Genomic DNA, 19,229 nt, shown 5'->3' on the forward strand with positions numbered 1-19,229 from the left:
CAGTTTTTCTAATTTCTGGATTGTGAGGGATCCAGTCTAACTCAGATGGACTCAATGGCTATTTATTAAGTGTACATTGAATGTCGAGCATTGAGAACACAAACATTGTGTGTGTGCTTGTGTATTATATAATTCCTAAATTCTAGGAGCTCAGGAAGTGGTGGGCAGAATTCAAACACCATGAGATAATGTGTGCGAGTGTCTGGGCCTGGTGTGCCAGGGTCAGGGTTTAGAAAAGACTTCATTGCTAGGTGATAGTTCAGCTGCCTGAAGGATAACTTGGAATTATACATTTGATAATGGAGAGGGGGCATTCCAGGGAGAGGAAAGCAGGTACAGAGACAGAGAGGAGGAACATAATATTTTGAGTTAAAGAGCAAAAGAAACGCAGCAGAAAGAACAAGTGGAGGTAGATTATAAATGGCCACGTGAGTCCTGCAGAGAATGGAAGGCTTGTCCTAGTGCGATGGGACATGAAGGGTCTGAATAAGGGGCTTCCGTAATCAGAGTTGCCTTGTAGAAAGATCACTGGGGCTGCAAGGTGAACAGTGAATTGGGTGGGCTAAATATGAAGGCAGGGAGACCAAGCAGAAAGCTGTGGAAATGACTCAGGTGAAGGCTGACAAGCGGTTGATCTGGGCAGTGGCTGAAGAGAGGATAAAAAGGAAGATAAATATGAATTCTAAAGATATCAAGTTTCTTGAAAGCGTCACCATTCCAAGGTGTTTCTCAAGTGGTTAAAGTGTTAAAAGGCAAACACTATAGGTTGAAAACCATTAAAAGGGCCATTTATGTAGTTGTTACATGTAATAATGTGTATTTAAACATGAAACATCCATGTATTATTAGCACAGCTTGCAAAGAAGCTTTAGAATCGACCATTCTGCTGGATGAGAGCTTTAACACTGTCTTAGTATCCAAAGTTTTTTTTTTTTTTTTTCTTTTTCAGCTGCCTAAATTGGACAAAATCTGTGATAGCAAGCAAAAGAATCCTGGCCTATGTCTGAATCAAACCTGCCCACATGCTTACTAATATAGTTCCTGAAAGGCACAGGAACTATTTGCAAAGGAAAGGAAGAAGATCTGGTTGTCTAAGGAATTCAAAGTTTGGTCCTAAACTGTGAGCCTTGACGCTTTTGTTTTATTTTCTTGGCTGTGACTGTAACTCGGTTGATGACTTGAACAAGTTACATCAAGTCTTAATTTCTAGGCTATAAAATGGGTATAGGCATAAGTCACCTCTACTTACCTGTTTGTGTAGCTACGTAGATGACTAGGATATGCCTATAAAATGCTCTCAGCCTTTGCCCAAAGGCTCCCACACACGTGTCATTACTTTGTGAGTAGTGATTTTGGAGACTGTGTGAGCTTCGCAGGTGGTGAGTTTGAGTCCCCTAAAGGAGCTGACTCATTTTGTCAAAGGTGCCAAAAATTGATGCAGTCAGCAGATTCTGGGTTTACCTGGGCAGCCAAAGACTGAGATCAACTGACCTATCAGAAAGTATCAGAGGATGTGGACTTAGAAGAGAATAGAAGTTATACGTTGAAACCTTGCAAATAAGGGAGAGACAGAGAGAGAGAGAGATATTGATGGGTAAAAATACTACAATGACTTTTTAAATTTGGTAGCTGGGTTACATCAGACCCTGGGCCAGGTACTCATGAATTACCCGCACATTCATGATCTCACTCACATTTCTGTCTAGAACACAGTAGACACTCAATGAACGTCAGCTGCATAAACAACCCTTTGTGGCAAGTCCTATTATCACCATTTTATATATGTGAGAAACAAAGCTGAGGGAAATGGAAAAACCTGCCCAGAGTCACGCTGCTCTGCTCAAGTGGGAAGGAGCCCGGAGTTCCATCCGGGCCTCACTCAGAGCCCCTGCCCGGTCACCCTGACTTCCCCGCCTCCAATTGTCCACTTTCCTTTCCTATCACTGCTGTGTCATCAGCGTCCCTTTCAGCTTCTGGGCTCTGTCATTTTTCTCCTTGTTGGCTGTCATTTGACTCTGTTTTTCCAAATCTCAGGAATTCATTGCCCCCACTTCTGTTTTTGGGCAAGATGAGTGGAGGACGGTGCTGTTTCTACTCTTTTACTCACGTCAAAGCCAACGTCTGTTTTATCCAGATTTGTTACATGTGAGGAATCTACTCCATGTGGAGTGCTCCTTGCATTCAGAGTTCAGAGCTTTTGTCAGATAACTGACAAGAAGCAAATCAGGTCTTTAACATTTGTATGGGAGAAGAACCAGCAACATTCTACCTGCTTAATGTCAGTTTGTAAATTGTTGGTAAATATCTAAAGAAATGCAAGGCTGGATTGAATGGTTCACTCATGTAACTGGCATCTACCGAACATTAGTTTTCTATGTATCAGTTTCTCTTCAAAGTGCCGTGAAGATATAAAGACCAACAGGCACAGATTCTGGCCTCAAAGAGCTCATAGCCTAGTGCTCTGGTCGGAAGGTACATATAGTTGATGATCATTATTCAAGGATTCCATATTTGTGAATTCACCTACTTGCTCAAATTTATCTGTAACCCTAAAATCAGTACTCTCAGAGCTTCTGTGGTCTTTGCACCAAAAGACAAAACACTTGAGTCACCTGGACATGCATTTTCCCAGCTGAGATCCAACAAGGCCATGCTCTGCCTTTTTGTTCCTCTTTGGGATCTATTTGTGCCTTATTTTTTCCCATTTTTGTACTTTCTGTTGACGATTTCACTGTTTAAAATGGCCCTCAAGCACAATGCTGAAGTGCAGTCTAGTGTCCCTAAGTGCACAGAGGCTGTGATACTCCTTACAGAAAAAATATGTGTGTTAGATAAGCTTCATTCAGGCATGAGTCATAGTGCTGTTGACTGTGAATTCAATGTTAATGAATCAAAAATGTATATTAAGTGAAGTGTCTTTAAACAGAAACATACATAAGCAAGGTAATGTGTTGATCAGTTGAGGAGAATGTGGCCTTGCAGGAACCTAACTCTGTATTTCTCCAAGAAGTTATGATTCATTATATGCTAATTCCGTGATCATTGTGACTTTCTAGAACATAGCTACTGCGTATAACGTGAATCAACTGTATTTACACTGATCCAATCAACACAGCTTTGTGAGTGCTACCGTAAATGTGTGAATGCTACACTATGAAAGCACACAGGAAAGAGCAATTGACCTGGCCTTGGAGAGTTGAAAGAGTCATTAGAGAAGAGTTACTTTTGAGCTGGGTTTCAAAAAAATAAGATGAAACTCAAAGAATGGGCCAGGACGGAAGGTCATTCCAGGCAGTGGGGAACCATGTGCAAAGGAAGAGAGGTCTGAAAAAGCCTGACACCCTCAGTGACTAAAAGCGATTAAAGTCAGAGCTCTCTAGTCATGTGCTCCAACTCAGCCATGGGCAAGGATTTTGAGCCAATACAAAGTTTCTCTATACAGTTTGGGCTGTGATTTTTGCAATGAGGAAGTGTGCAGCATGTCAGCTGTGAAAATTGGCTCAATATTCATAATCAAATCTATTATACTCCCTCTGAAGCCTGGGCCATGTTTCCGTAGAAACCCCTAGTTACATAAAGGGACTCTGGCCAGTAATTGGCAAGAAAACCCACCACCTTTGGAAACCATTATAGTAATGCCAGGGGGAAAACACTATATAATTCCTGCTGGAGATCAGTGAGCTGGGAGGGCAAACATGAAAGCAAGTCTGAAATGAGCACTTCCCATGTGCCCAGCACAATTCAAGGCACCACGAGGCTACACACACACACACACACACACACACACACAAATGCATACACATGGATGTCTAACATTTTACACACCTTTTCTTTTACAAAGCAGTTTATATTAGCCTTCACATCAACCTTCCCAGGTAGGTTTTCTTACTCCTATTTTATGGAAGAGAAAACCAAAACTCCAAACAATTAAGTAACCTGTTTTAAGTGTGTACAGCTAGTGAGTGGCAGAATTAGGATTATGCTCAGCTTCAGCTTTGACTCTAAATCTTGTGGGGGTTTTATCTGTGTCTCGGAAAATATCCCTGTTCTTGAGAAACTTGCATGGGTGAAAAATCCCCAATGCTGGTACTGAGACATGGTTGTCACGCATGGTGCATCAGAGGAGTGAGTGGCTCAGACTGTCAGTTTCTAGGACTACTCAGAGGACAGAATTCTGAGCCCATAGTGCCATGCTGTTCCCCAGGCATCATTAGCACTGGAACAGATGAACTTTGATAGCTGTAGATGGGGGAGGAAGCCATCCCCCATGGGTATGCCCACAAAAGTTCAGAAGCAGAAATAATCCTTCCAAGGAACAAGGAAGTCAAGGGAGAAAGGGAAATAGAATTTGTTGAGGGATTTAGAGGGAATGTTCCAACTGCTCTAGGATGGGTCTCAGTGGGCGAAGAGGAGCCTCAGATGGGATCAGCCCTTATGGCTGTGTCCCCAGAGGGCAAGTCCATCTTCCATGACCCTATCATTCATTCAATAGTATTACTGGGCACCAGTTTGTGCCAAGTATTGTTCTCAGCACTGGGAACCCTTCAGAGAATGTGTTTTTAAATGAGCCTGATTCATGGGGGGTGCCCACAGCTCCCGGGCAATGATGGAAGTTCTCTGCTTACCATTTTCACTGCTGCCTCCTCTTCTTTCTCTATCCCCTGTCCCTAAGGACCGTTAACCTATCATCCGTCCCCCAGGGCTCCCAGGATCAAGTGTACCTGATGGTCCAGTTCTCCCCTCTCAGCCTCATGTAGTACAGTCCCCCTGATACTGTGGCCACACCAGGCCACTCCCCATCAGGGCTTTCACTTTGTCCCTCTACCTGGAGTGCCTTTGTCCCCATTTCCTGCCTATTGAAGTCTAGCTCACCCCCTGGGGTTTAGCTTAAAAGCTGTCCTCCTGGAGAATCTGCTCCTACCTTCCCCCAATCACAATGAATTCCTTCTTTTCCTGGGTCCACACAAATAGCTCTATTTTAGCCTGTTTCCTATTCTGCCTTGTCGTAGACTGGGGCTGGCAGCCTGTCTGTGTTCTCCTCAAGGCCAGGGAACATGTGTCCTTAGTCTATCATTCAGCACAGTGCCTGGCACTTTGTCCCCCTCAATCAATAAAATAAATACATAAAGAAGATGCCCTTGAAACTAGAACATTTCAGTTTACGTTGAATTTAATGAAGATATTAAGGTTCATTTTAGCAAACATATTGTGAACGAAAACCATCTGAAATTCAATCTAAACTTACCTGCCCCCAAATGACAGTTTAATTTCACTGTAATCTTTATTATAATAACCTCTAAACTTGTTATTAGTATTACTGATGAAGTCAAAAGACTTTCATCTGGTTATTGTGTCTTAGGAAACACTTAATTATCAAATTCCACACTAATAATTAGAAAACCCTATTATTTTATAATGGGTGAGGCAATACTATGCAGGTATCCCTCAATTACTGAAACAGAAGTCATCTCTAAGTGTGTGGAAGTGAAATCTCATACATCAAATGGTCTACTCACCAACTTAAGCTGTATTATTAGAGACAGACGGGTGTGAAGTATAAAGTCCTTCTATGGTCTGAAATGATAGTGTTTTATGGGTTGAATGGCGTCTGTGGCTGACTTGTCCCTGCCCTTCCCAAAGCCTGGCCAAGTTCAAGGTGGACAGTGTCAACGGAAAAAAAGCCAAACTCTGTAAAATAATTTTAAAGAGATTTATTCTGAGTCAAATTTGAGGATCATGACCCAGAGCCACGCCCAAGAGGCCTTGAGCAAGTGGACTCGCTGTGGCGGGGTTACAGTTTTGTTTTACACATTTCAGGGAGACAGGGGTCACAGGTAAAGTCATAAATCAATACGTGGGACTCATACATTGGTTTGGCCTGAAAAGGTGGGCCATCTCGAAGCGAGGGGTGGGGCTTGCAGGTTATAGGTGGGTTTAAAGATTCTTTGGCTTGCAATTGGTTAAAGACATGAAGCTTTGTCTAAAGGCTTGGGATGTTTTAACATAGTTGCTGTTTATCGTAGGTAAGCCACCGGACATAGATTTGTTGTGTAAATTGAGGGCCTGTAGGTTCCCGACTTGCATACCCTTAGGCTTGTTAATGGGTTACAAAGGATGTCCCCAAGAAGGGAGAGGGACATGATGAGGCATGTCTGACCTCCCTCCTCCTGGCAGGCAATTTAGTTTTAGGATATTCCTTTGGCCACGAGGGGGTCCATTCAGTCAACCGGTGGGGGAATGGGGTGAGTCTTAAAATTTTATTTTAGTTCACAACAGTTTAAGCCAGAAATTTTGGAAGGTGTGTGTTCATGTGTGTGTTTGGGGGGAAGGAGGTGTCGTTTGGCTCTTGACAGGAAGGATTTTCTAATGGAGCCACTCAAAGATAAATTGTCTTTGCAGGGCTTGACAACAGAGGCTGGGCCAGGGCATGGGGGAAACTCAAATGAAATATGGGAAAGTGTTCATTCTGGTCCTAAGACCCCCTTCCAGTTAGGAGACTACCTCTCTCTGACTAGGCTGCGTCCTCCTGCCCTCTGTGAATTCTTGCCAAAGCCCAGACCAAGAGTCTCATAGGCAGTTCATGAAAGCCTCTCAGAACCCCAAGGGAGCTTGGGCAGCATCAAGTCCTCCATGGGGACATGCTGGATCTCAGAAAGGGAAGGGACCCACACAGTTCTCCCGATGCCTCCTGCACTCGGAGACCTGGGTTTTGCCTCCTTAGGCTGCCAACCCACGCACTCCCCAACCAGTGCAGCTACCGGCACGCTGCTTGGCACATTATAGGGATTTCATAAATGTTTCATGATGTTCCGGCTGATTGACTGGGAAAGGAAGCCGCCGAAGCCCTGCAAGAGCCCTCCCTCCCCTCCACAGGAGCTCTGACTCACAACCTGTTTGGCACGGCTCAGTCTTCTCCGGTTTCCTGAATCTCCCTCTTTCTAATGCAAAAAGCCTCCATGGCAGATGTTTTAAAACAATGATCATGACAATGATGCTGTAATCCACTACTTTCTCCTGCATCACAGAATTTTTTAAAGTGTTTTTGCAGACTTACTCTTTAGGGTAATTACATTTTTCGGACTAAACCTTTGTGGTTCCATCAGATAATAGCGGCCCCCAGGGCTGGGAATCTGTTAACAGGATGGGCAGGAAGGGACTGGGAGTAAGGCTGGGTCCTGAATGCAGAGTAATTTGGGAGAAGGGCTAGGGCTTGGGATGGTCTGGCTGGGTGCATGGGCACTAATTTGAGGGTGCTTGTGTGTCTGCAGATTGCGGGGATTTTGTCCCTTTTTCTTGGAGGGGAATAGTGGGTATGGAGGAATTTGGTGTGTGGAAACAGCAAGGGCTGGCCCAGGCTTCCTCTGGCAGGGCAAGGCCATGTGGCCAAGGGTGAGAAGGCCCAGGGTTGGCATGCTGGGGAGGGTCAGTGCCAGCCCCTGGGTGCGGAGGGCAGAGCCGGCGAGGAGGGGGCTGGCCCGGCGAGTGTGAGGACGCGCGGGTGACAGCGGGGGTGGGGTCCCCTGGGGCCGGGGCGGGGCGGCGCAGGCCGGCTGGGGGCGGGGCGGGGCGGGGCTCCGGGGCCGTCTCGCAGGCTGCGGCGGCCGCGGGAGAGGCGTCCACGGCGGCGGCGGAGCGGGCGGACGAGCTGGGCGGCGGCGACTCGGTGAGCGCGGCGCGGACGCGGCCGGGGGCGCGGCGGGAGCGCGGGCGGGGGTCTGCGGGCCGGGGGCGCGGCGGGGCGGGGACCGGCGCTCCGGGCCATCCTTCCCTGCTCCCGACGGCCCTGCAGCCTTCGCGCGAGGGAAGGAGAGCAGAGCGCCGGATCCTTGAGCCGTTCTCCTGCGGTCGCCGGCCGGAGGTCCTCCTTTGTGCCCCGTTGCCCCCTCTCTCCGAGGACTGCCTCCTGACTGTGTTCCTTTCCCAGATCCCCCTCTCTAGTCTCTCAGCCGCTCACCCCGGCCCCCAGGTATCTTTAGCTCCAAAGCCATTCTTGCAGGAGACCCCGACCCTCCGCTGCCCTTCCCAACACCAGAGGCCCCGGCTCCTCACCGCTTTCCAAAGCCCCAGAGCCAGGTGACCCCCTCCCCAGCCCCGCACACCTGGACCCTTCTGATGCCACCTGCCACAGAGGTTCCCAGCCAGCCCGCAAGCTGCTGTGCCTGGGACCCAGCCCTCCTTGCCACCCCGCCCCCCCTCCTCCAGAACCCAGAACCCGAGGCTGGCAAAAGGGACTTTCCGATACTGAGCTTTGGGAACAATTTGACCCACTTCCCAAAAGGCTGGTCCCAGGCCAGCCATGCTTTTTGGTGGAGACACCTGTCTTGTCTGCCAGTTGAAGGGCCAAGAACGCCTCTGTCAAAATGGGCCAGGCGGTCCCTAGGTTCTTCTCCAAGCTGCCCTGACTTGTTGGCCAATGTCCCCAGAGATCACGGCCAACAGCTTTGTCATTTAAGGTCTCCAAAGCTATTTCCCCACCCACCCCCAGATCCCCATAATTCCCCCAGCCACTGAGTTGAGGGTACAAGGTCCAGAACCGATGGGGCCATCTCTCTGGGCTCTGGGCCTGGTGTCCTTTCCCACACCCTGTTTACCTGCCTGCCCCCCAGGGAACCAGGACAGGGTCAGGGGGCTGGAGTTCAGGTCCTTGGCCCCCCTGCAGCTTCGTGGCCCTCCTTTTTTCTCTATTAGAAACTTTCCCCTCTGCCACCAGCCACCATCTCCTCTAGATGGAGCCTGGACCATCTGCAAGGCGTCAAGTCCCCAGGGCACAGAAACCTGGGCTGGGACCCTGCAGGGCTGGGACCTCTGCTGGGGCAGCATGAGGAGCGTGGCTGCTAGCCAGGCCTGGGCTTGGGGGCCACGGGTCTTAGGGTGGGTCGTCATGACTTTCACTGAGCTCCAAATGGGGCTCGAGAGCTTGGTTTGCAGTGAAGACAGGAGGCAGAGCAGGGGCTGTTTTTCCTGCATGTTTCTGACTGTCTTGTGTTGCTATGGTGACAGTTTTGCCTGTCTTCCTCCTTCTGACTCTTCTGGGAGCTGGTTTTTATTGGTCTGTTGTCCTGTCTTTTATGGCTCTAATTTCTCCTTTCTACTTGCTCTGAAATAAACAGTCATAAACATGGGCACTGGGCCCAGGCAGGGGGCTGGCAGGGCTTCACCTCCTGCTGGCCCTGGGTTCCTATGAGGGGAGAGTAGGAAAGTGAGGCAGGAACAGACCTGCCCACACTGCCCCCTGCCTCTCAGCTCTGGGAAGGGGCACACAGTGGATGAATACTGCCTCGGTGCTGATACTAGATGCCAAATGTGGCAGAGGACCTCACTGATGTTATTTCCTTTCATCTTCACAATAGCCCTGTGAGGCAGGGTCTGTCCCCACTTTGCAGATGAGGAAACTAAGTCCAGAGCAAGTGGACTTTTTCCCTAGGGTCACACAGTCAGGCCCTGGTGTTTGTTGAATGAGTAGGAGAGTGATGGAGCTGGCATACACACGCCCTGCTGGGCTCCCTGATCCTGTCCCAGAGGGACCACAGAGACTGCCTTAGTTCAGCCCCCTAAACCCACACTCCAGTAGGCTCCTCGGAGAGTGTCCCCACTTTCCCTGCCCCTTGGGGGCACCACTAGTCTCCTGTGGAGGCAAGCTGCCAGGGAGCTATGTCCTGTCCCGGGTGCACCCTTGACCAAACTGCAGGGGACCCAAGTGGAGAGCAGAGCATAGCCACTTGTGACTTCCTGTTTTTACTCCACACCAAAAAGAATTCAGTTTGCTTTTACTCCCAGGGCCTAGATGAAACTGGATAAGCCAGGACGGTGAGAGCCAAGTAGAGCCTCACCAGGCTAGCCCTGGACAAGGAGTTCAGAGCTCACTAGGGCCATAGGGTCACCCACTGTCAGCTGTCAGTGACACTCTCCAGTGAAGCTATCCCCTCCCTTCCCTGCTGTCATTTCCTTCACTGCACTCTCTTCTCTCTCTTCTCTCCTTCTCTCCCTTCATGTTGCCATGCTCCAGGTTTGGTAATAATAAGCTGAAAAAGTATTCTGGCATCATGAAAAGACCAGAGAATCAGCAGCCTCAATGTCAAATATTGGCCCTGGGGAAGTCATATGGGTCTCAGTTTGTCAGTCTTTAAAATGAAGTTGACAGCATCTGTCCTATTGGCCACATTTGCTTGTTCTTTTAGAATGGAATGGAATAGCCCCAGGGGTTGCTCTGAATGCTTTGAAAGACTGAAGAATCCATAATGTCCTAGTCCTGTTGGGAGATCTCAGTGCTAAAGGGACCCCTGAACCACTGTCCAGAAACTGAGAACTGATTTAGAAATAATTAAGCCATAAACTCTTATTGTTAGAGACATTCTCCAAAGTCATCTTTTCCAGCCTTGACAAGGAATCCACAAGTTCATTTATGCACCTTACATTTGTTGAGCACCTACTCTGTACCAAATACGGTTTTGGGAACTGGGGATTTTAAAAATGAACCCTACTCCTGTTTTCAAAGACTATAGTCTGGTGGTAAAGATAAACATGGAAAGAAACCCAGGTAATACAGTCAAGGAGGTAGAGTGATAAAAGGAAGGGCAGGCTGGTACAGGGCCCAGAGAGAGCCACTAGATGAGGCCACTGTTAGGGTTGAGTCAGGTGGCCTGTGCTTTGTGGCTGAAATACAGTTGTCCTTCTGCTGCCCAGTTGATGAGCTCTAGTCTGGCCCTCCCAGCAGTGGAGAGATTGCTGGAGTGCCCCTCATCAGCTCTTGTGAGCAGGCAAGGGACAGACCCGTGGGAGGGAGCCAGTCCTGCCTTTCTCCCTGAGTTTTGATTCATCCACTCATAGTAGCCTCTGGTTCCTACTTCATCTTGGTTAAAATCCTTTCTCAGGAGCTGCGTGAATTACCTGACAAAGCATCATAGTGATTGCAAAGAGAGTGGGCTTAGGAGTCAGGCAGGAGTTCAAACTCCCCTACGGCGGTGTCCTAGCTGTGGCTGAAGGTTTATCTGACCTCTCTGAGACTCATTTCTTATATCTGTAAAATTGTAATAATTATACTTGCCTTCTAAGAATTAAATGATTTTATGTATTTATAGGGTCTGGCATGGTGCCCACCTCACAGTAGACTTGTTGTTATTTAGTTATATTGATTAGAAAAGAGTTCTTGGTTACTGGGCCTCTGGGTCCTCTTAAAACTGTGGTAGAGAGAGCTCTTTGGATGAATTCTAGCCTTTGGAGATCCATTCATTATCTGGGAGAGTTAAAAATTGCCCATGCTCAGGCTCCTAGCACTGCTGGTTAATCTTCAAGTTATCTCTCACCAGATAAGCTATGTTCTACAATAGCACAACAGCGGGCCACTCACCAACACTTTTGTTTTCTCAAAGGGGAACGAATTTGAAATGGAAACAGACATCCTGACTTTCAGAAACATACTCTATCTACGAGAGTATCTTAAAATGAATGCTTCATATTTTTTATTCTGGGCACATTTAACTTCTTTTTCTTAAAGTTACAATAGATAACATGTATATATATTTCCCCACATTAGTCCCACAACTCTGTCATATTCATATTATTGTCCCCATTTTACAGTTAAGAAAACTGGGAAAGTAAAGTCACTTGCACTGTGTCTGGCAGCTACTAAGTGGCAGGACCAGGATTTAAAAGTAGGTTCTGCTTGCTGTTTGTGCCACAGTACACACTCTTGTCATTTCCTTGGCTGGCATGTCCATGACCTAAAATAATTGTGTTTGGAGAATGCAGGCAGATTTTAATGGGGTGGAACTGGTCAGTGTTGTAACTCAGACTCATAGTAAATATTTAGAGACTTTATTAGGATTTTACTCTCAGCACAGCCTTAACAAGGGTTTCTGCAGTTGGCTGAGGTTTTCTTCCTATGAGTGATGAATGGAAGAGTTTCATACATCCGAGTTAAGGGAAAATGTTTGATGATGCTAGAAGTAGCTTCCTTTGCACAAGAATGGATTGCTGGTTTGTCATTGAAATAAACTGAACCTCTCGACAGGCCAAGATTTTATGATTGAACTTGTGAGTGGAAAGCAAGACAAGTGCTTCCCAGGGATACGGAAACAGGAGAAACAACAAGGTCACAACATATGGGTGGGTGGCTCTTCAAATGCAAGGGTGATTTGGATTAAATCTATCAGTATAACTTGCATCTAGGAAGGTGGAGGTATTGAAAAGCAGTTATAGAAGTACTCACTAGCTTTTCTTGGGTAATTTAGGAGACTAATTTCCCTGGTTTAAGAACCCCATTGCCCCAGTGAATGCAAGCGCTGAAAATGGGGACCATGTTTCTCAGCAGCGTGTTTACCAGGTCCAGCTTAGCACTGCAGACAGATGCGTTTCTATTTGCAATTATCTCAGGGCCTGAGCCTGGTGTCTGCTTATTTAATGACTTCACTTTCTAATAAAAATTCTGTATGGCATAGATAATTAGATTTTTAAAATGAAACTGGGGAAATGGAGTGCCCCAAAGAGTTTAATTGCAGTTTTATGATGGATCCAGCATAAAAATGAGATCATTCATTCCTTTAACAAATGCGTACTGGGTGGGTTCTTGCCCTGTGCTGCACCAGGCTACAGTGACCAATATGGCATTGTCCTTGCCCTCAGGTAGCTCTCCCTCCACGGGGGCAAGCAGGGGAGGAAACATGCCCGAGTGGAGCTTGGCCGGTGTGATATGGTGTGCCGGGGAGGAGGGGAACATCATTGTTTCAACTCTTGCTGCAGCAGAGCCCATTTCCTTCCACGTGGATGTTATCCATGCGCACCTGAATTATACCTGACATGCTGCACAGAGAGGAAGCGTGAAAAGCACGTGTCCTGGAAAGCTGCCGACCTGGGCTCAGCTCTCAGCTGTGCTTCTCACTTCCTGGTAAGGGAGAAGAAAGTCTCTGAGCTTCAATTTCCCTCTTGGTGAAATGGGAAGGTTGGATGTGATGCCTTGAAAGGTCCTTTCCACATCCAGCCCGATGATTCTAATAGGCCCTTGGGCTCCTTTTCCCCGGCGACAGGTGAAGAAGCAACCCCTGGCAGTCTTGGTTAGCGGGTTGCCTAGAGCAGGCTGGGGTAGGGGGACAGGGAAGCCAAGCGTGTTGTCAGGGAATCTTCTCAAAGAGCCGGGAAGCCTTACTTCCCTGCCCAGCAAGGGAACCACTTTCTGATTGAGCACCCTGACAGATGACTGAAAGTGAAAGCTGAGGACAACAGGAAGAGACGAGAAGGGACGCAGGAGCGGAGGAGAGGCCCCAGCTTGCTCCCATCTTCCAGAATCTTCACTAAGATGAATGTGGAAGGAGTGAGCTCACAGGTGCCTTGGTTACTGCAATGAGTCCTTATGCTTTAAAATAATGGCCTTTTAAAAACAAACAAATAAACAAACAAAAAACCCAAAAAAACCCCTTCATTTTTGTTTGATGATTCCCAGGTTTCAAAATAGATTAAAACACACAATTGTTTTGTGATCATGAAGAACACACCTATCCCAACATCCTTAAATTCTCTCACTCCCTCTGGCCTCCAGATGCAGATTCTTCCATTGCAGTAGCAATGATGAGGCTGGATGCCAGTCACCTTGTGTAGCGAGGCCCGTGGGGTGGTCAGAGTGAGAACAGCCAGAGGGTCCAAGAAGACCCGGGGTCTCGTGCCCACGCTGCACACTCACAAGCAGCCTGGGCTTTGGCAAGTTGTCTCATCTCTCTGAGCTTGTGTTCCCCTCGGTAAAATGGGGGCGGCAGCACCTACTGAGCAATATAGGGTGTTGTCAGCAGCATAGTAATAAGCATTTCATACCCACTTTTATCAGTCTTCTGAAGAGCTTTTGAAATAGACATTATCCCCATTCTATGAGTGGGGAAGCTGAAGTCCAGAGGTGTGAAGGAACTTGCATAACATCACCTTGTTAGGACGGTGGTATAGCTGGTGTCTGAAGCCATATCTGTGTGCCTTCGAAGCCTGGTCTCGCGCTACCACCTGCACTGTTAATAAGAGCCATGCATATGTGATGGGCATGAAATTAATAAGCATATGTCTTGGCTAGAATACTCATTGCAAAGAAGTCGTAAATTCATGCTAGCCAGAGGGGCCTCCGTACCTTAAAATTGAATAAAACAAAATAAAATATAGCTTGTGTTTTAAGTGCTTCCCTGTGCCTGGCATCTCTGTGTTTGGCTGGCGTCCTTCAGGGTGTCCTTTGCTCAGCCCACTTCACTGGAGAATGCCACCCAGCAGTAAGGAGCTGAGCCTGCAGTGTGCGCAGCATATGGCCTTGCTGAGCTGTGGCTCCCTCCCAGTCGAGGCAGGTGGTGTATGACTTACTTTTTAGACCCTTCCCCGGGACAGCTTGCGAACACAAGAGAGCTATGTTCTCAGCTTGCAGAATGACATACTTGTGTGTGGATGAACACCTCTGCTCTAACTCCTCTGTTCCACAGAAACTGAGGGATTAGATAGCTGGCTGTCTGGATGGATGGAAAGAAAAGGAAGGAAGGAAAGAGGGAGGGAAGGAAAGAAAGAAGGAAAGAAAGAAAGAAGCAAGGGAAACTGAGACCGGTGGCCTTTCCAAGGCTGGGGCAAGAACCCAGTTGTCACCGCTCTTTGAAATCTGGACAAGTGACATGTGCTCCTGAAAGTTCCGGAGCACGTGTTTGGAAGCAAACAGATCTGGGTTGGAATCTTGGCTCTTCCCTTGGACAAATTCCTTAAGCTTGCTAAGTTTTCCAATTTGTCAACTCAAGTTAATGAGGTTTGTGTCTCAGGGATATGGTGAAGGATACATGAATTAAATATATATCTGTCTTCCTTTTTGCCTGAGCTTTGAATAAAATTTGTTTGATGGTTTTTGCTATGTCTTCTAGGTTCCCCTTTATTTGTTGTTCTGGGTGGGAAATGACGTGGAACTTCTCCTTTCTCTGACAACACATTCTGAATGGCCCCTGACAAAGCCCCCAAAAGTCCACTCCTCTGAGCTTCTGTTTCTAGCCTGGGAGCCTTCATTTTGTACCTGAAATGAACGGCGCTGTGTCACTCGCTGGGCTGTAGCGAGGACAACGATTCCAGTCAGCGTCAAGCAGTGCACATGCTCCGTGGTCGCTCTCCCCATCCCCAGTCTTTTTCTTGTCTTTTAAATGTGTTTTTTTTTTTTCTGGAGTGTTGAGTTTTAAATCTGGGCCCCCAAATACCTTCAGAAGTAATAAATGGGTCGTAAGCTATTTTCTGACACATACACATTCCCTTATTTTTAAGTCCAAAATTCAAAAAGCTCTGAAAATGGAAAGTTTTTTTTTCATCACTCATTTGGAAGCTAAAGCTGGCCCAATCTTACATGAGGCTATTTATAGCTTCTATTTATCCCACTCAAGATGAATGAGTGTTTTTGGTAGCAAGATGAGTGCTCCATGCCCTGATGGGGATGTACATAATAAATGGTTTATGTACTGTTTACCTTTCTAAAATTTAAAAGATTATGAATTTGGAAGCACATCTGAGCAAAAGGTTTCAAAGAAGAGTTTGTAGACCTTCTGTTGCAAGAAGCCTAAGGGAACTCACAGGGCCCGTAAGGTCGAGACGTGAATGGGCATCCCACCTTTGGGTGGTGTGCTGACATGGTTCATCTCGTGCTTATCAAAAGCATTAATGGCCATTTTTATATTTTGTCAATTTATATAAATAATAAATAATAGGAAATAAATGATAAATAATAGGAAATGAATGATGTGACCTAGCTTGGCACAAAAACAAAACAACAACAAAAACATTTAAAAACATGGGGTTTCAGTGTTTCACTGGGACAAGGTAATTTTAAAAGGAAACTTCCTGAGAAGTAAAAATAAGCTGGGAATTTTTGACTGAGTGTGGCTTATAATCAGATTTCGTCAGTGGCCCTGGAGGGGAAGGTAGAGGGAATTTTTAACTCTGACTCATCATTTTAGTCGTGTGAGGGGGAACCAGGGTTGAAGAGCGAGCATGGGGAAGTGAAAAGCCCCACGGAGCGTGAGAAGGTCTTGGTTCTTACCTTGGTTCTGCTGTTGACTTGGTTTTTTTTTTGTTTTTTAATTTTTTATTGATACATAATGATTGTACATATTCATGGAGTACATGTTATATTTTGATACAAGCATATAACATATAATGATCAAATCAGGGTAACTGGGACATGATTCACCTGAAACATTTATCATTGCTTTATGTTGGGAACATTTGAAAACTTCTAGCTATTCTGAAATACAATAAATTATTGTTAACTATAGTTGCCCTATTGCACTATTGAACACTAGAACTTTTTCCTTCTATTTAACAGAATTACCCCTTCACCAACACATCTTCCTTACCCCTCCCCACCACCCTTACCAGCCTCTAGTAGCCACCATTCTATTCACTGCTGTTGACTTGTTGAGTGAGCTTGGGCTTTTTACTTTCCTTCCCCGGCCCCTAGGCACTGAGTTTCTAAGTCATGACTTCTTTCTACTCTCTTTGAGGGTCTAGGCCTGGGGGTCAGGGGCCCAAAAAAGACGGGGGTGGGGGAAGGTGCAGAGCAGCCTGCCTGGCGCCTTGCAGCCTAGAGGGGTGTGAGAAGCCTCCCTGAGCTCTGCCTTGGGCCCCTGCACTGACCTTGCTGTGCCTGCATCTGGTCTGTGGCGGACGCCTTCTGGCCCCAGCATCCCTGCTGCCATCGTATCACTGATGCCCAGTCGGCGGGGGCCAGGGGGCTTGTTAGGGGCTTGGCCAAGATTTGTGTGTGGCTGTGGCCCTGACAGCAGTAGCCACCCCAGTGGTTGCTCTGCATTTGGGGACCTGTATGTATAAGCTGATGCTAAACATTGTTGAGGGGAGGGTGAAAGTTCTCTGTTGAAGAGCACAGGACCCCTGTAAGATGTGCCCGAGGAAACGGAATAGTTTGTTATTGTTCCTGTGTCCGTATGGACTAGGTATTTAATACAGAACATTTAGGTAAGCAGGAGTGGGGACCAACCCACTGACCTGCCTCTCTCTTCTGTCTCATTTTCTCTTTCTTAATCTCTTTGTCTTTTGAGTTGATGCTTAATACATCATAATTCTGACTCTTGGCAGGTTAAAAGCGTAACAGTTCTTCCAGAATCCAGGGAGGCTTAGCAAGTGACTCTACATCTCCCTGAGGACCCGCCCTCCTCCTCTGGAGGAGAGTCTCGCCCAGTCATAACTCGAGATGGGAACCCGGGGGCTTGACCACAGACAGGTGGTTTCCACCCGGGAGCTGTAAACAGGGTTCACATCAGGGTGCACTGAGATGCGGGTACCCCTGGGGACGGCTGGTCCCTATAAATTGGGAGGCCAGGACTCCTGCGTGTGTGAGAGTGAGATGTGTGTGGGGAGTGTGTGTGGTGTGAATGGATGTGTTTGTGTGTGGTCTGTGAGTAGGTGTGAGTGTGAGAGTTGTATGTGTGTGCTGTGTGGGTGGGTGTGAATGCCAGTGTGAAATGTGAATGTGCCTAGGTGTGTGTGAGCATGTGTGTTTGCATGCGCATGTGTGTGTCGGGAGGAGCCTTTCGGATCCAGGAAGGTGCTGCCCAGGGCAGGGCCATTTCAGGCACCCTCTGGGCAAGGCTGTGCCTCAGGCCGACCTCTGGCCTTTGCGTAGCTCGTGGATGGAGCAGACTGACTGCTTGAGTGCCCCTGCAGACCCAAAGACCTTTTGTCTTTCAGGGACCAGTGACCACCAAAAAAGGCAATTCTGAAGTTAACTGGCAGAAAGCAACTAAATGACATTTCCTAGGGAGAGATGTCCAATCCTTCTGCTTCAGAAACACAGAACCTGTAAAATCTTATTCTGTACGTATTCGAAAGCACACAAATCATTTGAGTATGCTACTTTAAAAATAAAAATAAATGAAAGAAAAACTTAGTAATCAAAAAAGGATTAAGAATATATTCAATTCTATTTAATAGTCAGTTGGTGGAAAGTAGGAAGAGATTGTGAGGAAGAAAAGGAAGAGAGGGAGGAGAAACACGAAAGGAGAAACTGTGTTGCAGTGGTCTTAGCCTCTGTGTCATCCTGACACACTCTCGTTTCCTTGGGTTTCCCACTCCTCGAAGTTCAAGTTCTTTCAGGTCAGCTCAGACGGGGCTTAGCAGAGAAGGGAGACTGGACGAGAGGGAGGAGAAGGAACGGAAGAGGAGGTGTTAGGGACGGTTGCACAGTTTTGCTCGCTAAGCTGCTGAGAGCAGGAAGCCCACGTGGCGATGGAGAGAGACCCCTCCCCCTGACTGCCTGCCTCACTGCTGTGATCCTGCTTCCCTCCCTGAGCCTCAGTTCCTCTGTCTTTAACGAGTGGGTTTGATGAGATGAAGCCTAAGCAATTCCAGGGGAAAGCCTGGCCCCACACTGGAGGCCCAGACGCTCTCTTGAGATGGGGAGGAGATTGTTCGTCTCTGGCCTGCAGTTACTGTAGCCAAGAGCCCCCTTCCCCATGGATCCAAACTGGGGCTTCCTCCCACACGACTGGGGATGAGTGTGTGAGCTCGTGTCCTTGCGGATGCAGCACTATGTGCGTAGCCCCTGTGTGTTCCTCCCTTTAAACCACTTGTGTTTCAGGGCCCCATCCCTCCCTCTCCCTTTCACATTGTACTTGCAGTCAGTCAGCTACCGGTGAGGGGTGAGGCCGTGGGTTGTGTAAATTTATCTGTTAAACCTCAAATTCAGGAAATAGTTTGAGTAGCACATATAAACTAATATAGCTACAGTGCACTTGCTATTTTGTGGCATATTCTTGTGAATTATTTTTTTTTCTAACCAGTAATTTACAAGTTACCCAGTCCCAAAGTGGCCTCTAATTTTTCAAAGTATTTCCAAATTTTTAATTATATTCATAACGATGAAGTATGCTATCCAGCATGCATTTAGCATTTATTAATTCTATTTTATAATCTTTTTGTATACATTTATCGCCCTACAGACAACCTTGCAGGTTGATATTTTTATTCCTCTTGTGTGATGTTAAAGACACTGAAGCTAAGAATGTTTTAAAAATTTGCTCTAAGTCATAGGACTGAAAGTGGGGCACCAGGATTTGCTTGAAGTCTGCCTGGCTCTAAAAGTTCTACACGTTCCCACACAACAGAGCTCACACTGCTTCCAGGCCACAGTTTTATTTTTTTAAGAAAATAAATCCTTTTTCCTGCCATGACTAGCGTCTCTCAAGCCTCAGAAAATATAATCATAGCTTTATTTCTTTGCCTTTTTCCAG

At 46.9% G+C, this 19,229-nt stretch overlaps 1 protein-coding gene across 1 annotated transcript in view; it reads left to right on the top strand.

The window, feature by feature from the left end:
* Positions 1 to 7,620: 7,620 nt before the first annotated feature.
* Positions 7,621 to 19,229, top strand: part of CYRIA (CYFIP related Rac1 interactor A) — a 101,553-nt gene continuing 89,944 nt past the window's right edge. The window contains exon 1 of the mRNA XM_069494237.1: positions 7,621 to 7,663. The gene's annotated coding sequence lies outside the window, so the exon portion shown is untranslated. The remainder of the gene's footprint in view (positions 7,664 to 19,229) is intronic.

This window comes from Eulemur rufifrons, chromosome 19 (genome assembly GCF_041146395.1).
Source record: "Eulemur rufifrons isolate Redbay chromosome 19, OSU_ERuf_1, whole genome shotgun sequence".
In the NCBI taxonomy this organism is placed as follows: Eukaryota; Metazoa; Chordata; class Mammalia; order Primates; family Lemuridae; genus Eulemur; species Eulemur rufifrons.